Raw genomic sequence first — 9,269 nt, 5'->3', positions numbered from 1 at the left:
TGTAAAAAATTACATCTGTCAGATAATCATTGTTAAAGTACTGTGGGCTTGAATGAGCTAAATACATTGTGGCTATATATATAAGATATATATATATATATATATATATATATATATATATATATATATATATATATATATATACCCAAAGAGTAGAGACACACCGAAAATACTGTAGCAAATAATTTACTCCCCCACTGCTAACAGATAAGATTTTTTTCTAATGGATAAGAGCATTCTTTGCAGTAAATAACAAAATAACAGACACTGTATTTCTGTAGGAATTTAAACATAAAATAGATAAATGATAACAATTTCAAAATCATGTTTCTCATTGCTTATAATCTTTGATAAGATGCTGAAGAATTATTTACTGTCTTAGAAAATGTTTTTAACCTGTGAATGACACTTTTTTAACAGATACATTAATAGCAAGCTGTGCTCTGTACAAAGAAAAAAATGTGGGTGAAAAATAATTTAATGTTTATTAAGTGTTCTCCAAAGCAAACCTTTGGCAATTTTGCAAAATACATAGGAGGGGTATAGTTAAACTTTTAGTAACCCCTTCACCACAAAGCCCATACATGTATGGGCTCAAAATGCATTGTCTTTAATAGGTTTAAGAATAACCCGTTGACCTTAAGGGGTTAATATTATTATCTTTTATTTAAATTGAACCAACAGAGTTGTACAATGAGGGAAACAGACGATAAGAAATGTAAAGAGGCACAAGTACAAGGTGAGGAGGCCCCTGAGATCTTACAATGTGTAACAGATTATATTATTGTAATTATTATTATTATTCTGGAAAAAGTTTGAGTAATCAAGAGTATCAAACATAATGTTTCTAATGCATTCTGTTACAAAAGTGTTAAAGTCAGCAGAGTATTTTAGGAAACATCTTTAAACATTTATAAAAATACTGAATTCCTTTCTAAACAAGAAGACAAAAATTAAGTTATATTCAAATAATGCAGTGAAATGGTTAAAATACTTAGGTGGGCTTATTTTGCAGTTAGCAGTTATATATTATTAATATGCCTTGAAGATACCATCATCTGGTTAATAAGTGATTTCCAACCACAAATAATTAAAGTGGCATAAATATTATAAATAATATTTATTATGCTTGATAAAATAAATTGGAATAACATGAACATGTGACATAAACATAACAGTTTATTTTTATTCGGCTTTATTAAAGCAAGATGAGAAAATATACCACATGTACACTGTACCCTTTGACTAAATGGCTATAATAGCAAGTAGCAAGCCTCCTTTTCTTCTGGATGTGACAGTGGGTCCTATAATCCAGTCACGTCCTCACATAAATGGTACAATGAATTCTTCAGAATGGACAGCTCTGGATTTGTGTGTTGCATGTAATGGTTGCACATGTTACTTGGCATGTGAACTGCACCCGACAACATGATTCCTGTAATAATCACAGCTTTAGGCTACATTCCATCATAAAATTAAAGAAAGTTTGGAAACAGTAGCTCAATGATGTATATACAGAAAGAAAACATAATATTAGTCTCTTGTTTTCGATACACAGAATAGACACATTTTAAGCTCTGATGTGGAATAGACAATGTTTTTGTGTAAATTGTGTTTTTTCTTCAAATCCTATTAGACATTCAGTGAACAAATTAAAATTTATTGCAGGATGATAGAAATGACTATACATATGACTTCATTATTAATGAATATAAAAAAAATCTAAAAAAAAAGACATTTTCTCTTTTTTTATACACAATAACACATAGTCATGGACACTAGCTCCAGGGGGAGCAATGGGGCAATTGCCCTCCTCCGAGACTGAGGCATGCTCCTGGAGTAGAGATGAAGAGGTAAATCCCAACCCCCGAACCTCTTTATAGGAGAAATTCACCCAGTGCGATAAAGCACTGCTTCATATGGGGCAGCACATGGAAAATATGTACAATCATTGAAGGCATAGCAGTGTACTCATACATGGACAACCTGAGAAGGAGGGAAGGCCCTCACTTATAAGTAAGGGACATCTCCACCAAGTTATTAGAGAGTGCTTAAAGTGCAGGTGCCCAGAGCAATACATCCTAAAGGCCCACCAGAACAGCTGCCAATAGAAATAATAATCTGGATTTATACATATAGGGCAAAGGAACTTATAAAACATAAGGCTATAGAGTCTGGATCTAAATAATAAAAGAAAACACATCCATTTTACTACCTTTACAGATTAACTAGCCCTCAAGTTTAGAGTATCTCATTATTTACTGTTTCCTATCAGAATACCAGAAGTTTGAGTTTCTCAGAAATAGATTTAAGAGACATCTGTAAGATACATTTAGACATTGCAATGTTTATGTATGTACATGTTTTGAAAAAGAGTGCTCATATGTTCTCTAATCACTATTAAACCAATGGGTTTCCTTACAAACGCTCTAGATATGTAAGGTGTATTCACCAAAGAGCTAGTGTATGAGAGGTGACCGTTAATGCAAATTTGTAGCAGCAAATTTGAATGAGTTGGGCTAAAGTTAACAAATTCACTAATGCAATCTTGCACAAATTAACACTTGACACACATATACAGTGGGGCAAAAAAGTATTTAGTCAGCCACCAATTGTGCAAGTTCTCCCACTTACAAAGATGAGAGAGGCCTGTAATTTTCACCATAGGTACACTTCAACTATGAGAGACATAATGAGACAACAAAGTCCATAAATCACATTGTCTGATTTTTAAAGAATTTATTTGCAAATTATGGTGGAAAATACGTATTTGGTCAATAACAAAAGTTCATTTCAATACTTTGTTATATACCCCGACAGAGGTCAAACGTTTTCTGTAAGTCTTCACAAGGTTTTCACACACTGTTGCTGGTATTTTGGACCATTCCTCCATGCAGATCTCCTCTAGAGCAGTGATGTTTTGGGGCTGTCGCTGGGCAACATGGACTTTCAACTCCCTCCAAAGGTTTTCTATGGGGTTGAGATCTGGAGACTGGCTAGGCCACTCCAGGACCTTGAAATGCTTCTTACGAAGCCACTCCTTTGTTGCCCGGGCGGTGTGTTTGGGATCATTGTCATGCTGAAAGACCGAGCCACGTTTCATCTTCAATGCCCTTGCTCATGGAAGGAGGTTTTCACTCAAAATCTCACAATACATGGTCCCATTCATTCTTTCCTTTACACGATCAGTCATCCTTGTCCCTTTGCAGAAAAACAGCCCCAAAGCATGATGTTTCCACCCCCATGCTTCACCGTAGGTATGGTGTTCTTTAGATGCAACTCAGCATTCTTTCTCCTCCAAACACGACGAGTTAAGTTTCTACCAAAAAGTTCTACCTTGGTTTCATCTGACCATATGACATTCGCCCAATCCTCTTCTGGATCATCCAAATGCTCTCTAGAAAACTTCAGACGGGCCCAGACATGTACTGGCTTAAGCAGGGGGACTTGTCTGGCACTGCATGATTTCAGTCCCTGGCGGTGTAGTGTGTTACTGATGGTAGCCTTTGTTACTTTGGTCCCAGCTCTCTGCAGGTCATTCACTAGGTCCCCCCGTGTGGTTCTGGGATTTTTGCTCACCGTTCTTGTGATCATTTTGACACCACGGGGTGAGACCTTGCGTGGAGCCCCAGATGGAGGGAGATTATCAGTGGTCCTGTATGTCTTCCATTTTGGAATAATTGCTCCCACAGTTGATTTCTTCACACCAAGCTGCTTGCCTATTGCAGATTCAGTCTTCCCAGGCTGGTGCAGGTCTACAATTTTGTTTCTGGTGTCCTTCGACAGCTCTTTGGTCTTGGCCATAGTGGGGTTTGGAGTGTGACTGTTTGAGGTTGTGGACAGGTGTCTTTTATACTGATAACAAGTTCAAACAGGTGCCATTAATACAGGTAACGAGTGGAGGACAGAGGAGACTCTTAAAGAAGATGTTACAGGTCTGCTTGCTTGTTTGTAGGTGACCAAATACTTATTTTACCGAGGAATTTACCAATGAATTCATTAGAAATCCTACAATGTGATTTCCTGTATTCTTTCCCCCCATTCTGTCTCTCATAGTTGAAGTGTACCTATGGTGAAAATTACAGGCCTCTCTCATCTTTTTAAGTGGGAGAACTTGCACAATTGGTGGCTGACTAAATACTTTTTTGCCCCACTGTACTTCACTGCAGAAAAGTCAAAACTTTAGTTAAAAGAAGCAAGCAACTTGCAGATTCATTAACTCAAGGGCTGCTTGCAAATTGCTTACCTAATGTTGGGATAGAACTAAAAGATATGTTAAACCTCGTGATTCACAGTATTTCAATGCGATTGCTCAATGACTATGGCGATAAATGATTTAAATTACTGGTAAGTGCGCTTATAGTTAGAAGACATCAGGCATGTATCCAAAAAGATTGAGATCACCAGGGTCAATAACAAATTCATTAAAACCTCATGAGTCACAGTATTTCAATGTGATTGTTTAATGACTATAGCAATAAATGATGTAAATTACTGATAAGTGAGCTCAAAGTTAGAAGACATCAGGAATATAACCAAAAAATTAGAAATGACCAGGGTCAATAAAAAATTAACTCTGAAAAACCATCCAATCCAATTCAATAAGTATTACACAGTCCCATTGTGACCTTTGGACAATCTCTACCCTACTGGCAAATTAAGGGTTTATTGGATAAACCGCATTCTCTTCTGCATAGGTGGGAATTTATTTTATTTGACACATTTTCAAATACTGTACTTAACCCCTCCATCCCCCAATAGAAAGGATAGAGGGGGAGAGAAAGGTACAGGTCTCCGTGGCTCCCAAAGTTATAACCTATAATTAATTCACTTTCCCCTGTGCATATAATGGGGCTGAGGTGGGCCGAGATGTGCTCTATGTCCCATGAGGTGCTTTTATATTAAAACCCTCATCCCACTAAGAACAGGATGGGGTAATAGGAGAGGTAAGGGTGTGACCCACATTTCCTTCAATTGTATTTTAACACACACAGGGAGGGGACGCATTAATGACAGCATGTTATTCTGAGATTATTTACCCCCTTTTTCAACAAATATTTTCTTTTATAAATATTTTTGCAAGTTGCAGATGAGGACATGCAAGCTGTCATTCATCTTACATTACATCACCTACAGCGTGCAAAATTACAGGCACTCATATCTACTTTTAAGCATGCAATTTATTAGTGACTATACAAGTTGCTTTGCTAGTGTTAGCATGTCATGTTAACCCTTACTATTTGTGAACTTTACTGAAATTACTATGTAATCTTCTGGTATTTACCTATATTGTTTTTGACTATGAGTAATTGCAGGTCTCCTTTTTGTAGGAATAAGCAACTACACACATAAGCAGTGTGCATAAATGACCCTATATTGACATGCTTGCTATATAATGTAAACTGCAGTCCATGAAGAAAGCATTCCAAAATACATGAAAAAATATGGGTTAACGTATCCCCTTGAAATGTAAACGAGTTTCTAAAATAACTGATGATTTTTCAGTTTTTTTAAACATGTCCATGATAATAAATGTTCATGATTTTGTATGGTCTTGTCAGAGATTTGTGAATTTGGAAATGATAGATCAGTCAAGAGATCAAACAGTATGTTCAGATGTCCCTATTTGTTATTTTTATGGAAGACACCACAGATGAAATGCAATAGGTTTTTTTGTTTGTTTTGCTCGCTCTAATTATATTGTGCTCAATATTTTATGTTTTTACGCCAGATGGCTGAACGAAACTCACTAGCTGTATTTTTGGAAGAGGCACATTCATACATGGAACATTGATCTGTTAGTACTACCATAGGCATTAAACAACAATTTCACACAATTATTTGAATTTTCATCTTTACATATCATTCACGTTTAAGAGAAGATAAATAATGATCCTTGAAGCATCAACAAATAATGATGCTCAGTTAGTAAAATGTAAATACAAAAAGAATAAAAGCTAAGTATTTACATCAACAACTGAACTTCTAAAGCTGATCATGTGTGTTATACTGTGCCTATGTTGCATGATACACTATATGACCAAAAGTATTTGGACAAATGACCATCACACTTATATGAGCTTGTTGGACACCCCATTCCAAAACCATAGACATTACCAGGGAGTTGTGCTCTCTTTATTGATATAATAGCCTCCACTTGAAGTGTGTCCATGGGAATTTGTGCCCATTCTGCCAAAAGAGTATTTGTGAGGTTAGGCACTGATGTTGGACGAAAAGGCATGGCTCGCAATCTACGTTCCAGTTAATCACAATGGTGTTTAATGGGTTTAAGGTCAGGGCTCTGTTCGGGACACTTGAGGTCTACAACACCAAACTTGTCAAACAATGCCTTTATAGATCTTGCCTTGACTGCGTGTGGTTTACTGCTTTTTCGCTGAGCTGTTGAAACTCCTAGATTCCATTAATAGCACTTATAGTTTAAAGCTCTTTAGTATGACGCAGTCTACTGCCATTATTTGCCAATGAAGATGGCATGATTATGTGATTGATTTTATACACTCGGTAACAATTGGTGTGGCTAAAACACCTAAACTCAATAATTAGGAGAGGTGTCCACATATGTTTGGTCATATAGTATAAAAATAGATACATGGACAGATATTTATATAGAATTTAGTACAAAAACATCATAGCTAACATTTTGTATAGAGAAAAGGTATTTTTATTTCATCATATTACAATTCTTCTAACTGTTGTCGCCCATATCCAGCCATTGGCTGCACTCTAAATAGGCTACTATAAAATGCTTTAGGTCCCTTAATAGGAAACTTTTGTTTAATCACTGTGACGAACCCTGTCTGATCTTCACTGTTATTATTATTATTATATTTATGTGTACCCCGTTTGAATGTGGCTGCAGCTCCAGCCTTCAAAGAGACGATCCTATAATCTGGCTGGGGCTCTTAATCAGCCAGCACAGCCCTATCTGCCCAGACGGCACCCGCACTACAGGGGGGATAACACAGGTGGGGGAAACCCATTGTATCCCTTAATCCTCTCACCTGATGCATCCCCTGTATACTGATGGGATTTGTGATGGGATGTGGCTGATGGGATTTGTGATGGGATGTGGCTGATAGGATTGGGGGTTGGGTTTGGTGCACAGTGAATGGAGATTTTATATAAATTCTGTGTGTTTGTAATAAAGAGAGTTCTGTTTTTAACCTCAAAGCATGAAGTCCTGTCTCATGATTGAGGGAAGTGCTGGTCTGTGACTGTTTTCTTTGGACAGCCACAGCGTGTCCGCTTACTGGGAGAGGGAAGGAGCTGACGGGCAGATGTGTCCAGTCTGGGGCACAGGACGATCCATCACAATCACAATGTTTACTCATGTGGAAGTTGATTTATATATGCGATAACTGTAATATTACAAAGGTTAGATTCATTCAGGTCAAAATGTAGGGCTGGCCTAGCCCTATTTCCAAGAGGGACGTAAATGTTTGGCCATTTATGACATAGTGGTATCTATTCACTTAACTGTAAACTATAACCTATAAATAAAAGTTAGCTAAAATTCCCCCAGTCCCATGCCGTTTAGGTGTCTTTGCCTCTTCACTCTATCTGCTTTGTGAAAAATGAACATTTAAACAGGATGTGATTGAATTAACAAATGTCCTTCTTACAAGTCAATTTGCTGTTAATAGCATTGAAAAACAATAGGCAGATGAAGTAATGATTACAAGATATGTATTCTGTAATTTCCAAAATAAATAAATACAAGTACTTAATTTCAGGAGAATCTGCAGCTGCAGAGCTGCAACACACCTCCTCCTTCACAGTTCGAGTTTTGCCACCTTTGTCTGCTTGAAACAGTCAGTCAGTGGCCTGAAAGCACGCCTATTAAAATCAAAGAAACCACTTTCTGCATATGAGTACTGTGGTCTCGCTAGTCAGTGCTGTCATAACTATAGGCATACCTGGGAACTTAGCAGCTCAGGCTACTGTGGGGGGAGTGACGTAGGGAACGGGGCTAACCACATACACAGAGAGCGTAGTTACAACTAGCAATCACACTTTAAACAATTTATAATGTTTGCAATTTGCATCAAATGGACTCATCTGTGGTCAAGTATTCACAAGTTGTGAATTTTTGAGCTGCACCTTCTTCTTGTGCAAATTTTCTACTGGAAATTCAAATTACCAAGAGATCCTAGGCCCTGTGGCCATCATTTTGCTTGACTGAGGTAGCGCCAATGCGACGCCCTCTTTACCCCCCCTTCCCGAAATAAATACACAAACACAAAATAAATAATATAATGCTTTATTATAGTCAACTATGGAAAATTAAGGCCACGGTGCAGTCCGCTTTACGCCTTCCACACCGTGACACAGATATAAATAACTTTATTCATAGTAAATGAACTTTATTTTGTAAACACATATAACATAGTATATAATATAGCAATGCACGTGCCGCACCACCCGACTTACTTATGGCACGTGCAAGGCTTGAAACTAACAACTGTAAACCAAATATAAGGCTACAAATCGTAACCCTAAATTGTAAACAACCGAACCGGCTGGCACAGGCGTAAAACCGTAAAACGTAGAGACCACCGGCGTCCCCTGCACGGCAGCCATTGTCACGCTAGGATTCACCAAGGCACAAGCCCAAGGAGTGTCCTGCACTTAGGCCGAGGGCCTGTGCACCACGGGTCAAACCACACCTAAGGTGGTTAACCCTTGCGCTATGCCAGCTTGATAACCAACCGCCAAAGCCAGGGAGTGCGACCACCTTGCACCTCACTGGCCCCCCACCACCGACAACGCACGCTCCAAACCAGACTGGACGTTCAGGAGCCAAATGTCCAGACCAACATCAGACAAATGGACACCATCCGACCGAAACAAACCCGCAGGGTCCCCTTCCAACTCAACATGCTTAACAATGACACCACCCCGAAAAGAAATAAAACGGGAAATCGTCTTATTGACCTGCTTGCGAGCCCTACCAATCCCCGCGTGAGAGTTAGCCCCACGCCACCGAACCCGGGGAACGATATCAGACCAAACAAAGAACGTCTGCGGATAAGCAGCCCAAAACTGCTGAAAATCAGCCTTCATGGAGGAGATAAGGGACCTGATCGGAACCTGCCCCAAATCATTCCCCCCAACATGCAGCAGCAGAATCCGGGGCACCCCATGTATCGCAACATGGCGCGACAGCTCCCTGGACACCCGGTCCCAACGCAGCCCACGGAAACCAAGCCATCGGACCACCACCCGAGACGGGTCGAAACCGAGCTGTT

The sequence above is a fragment of the Spea bombifrons genome, chromosome 2, assembly GCF_027358695.1.
Source record: "Spea bombifrons isolate aSpeBom1 chromosome 2, aSpeBom1.2.pri, whole genome shotgun sequence".
In the NCBI taxonomy this organism is placed as follows: Eukaryota; Metazoa; Chordata; class Amphibia; order Anura; family Pelobatidae; genus Spea; species Spea bombifrons.
The sequence above is the reverse complement of the archived record's forward strand: the minus strand, read 5'-3'. Positions refer to the sequence as shown.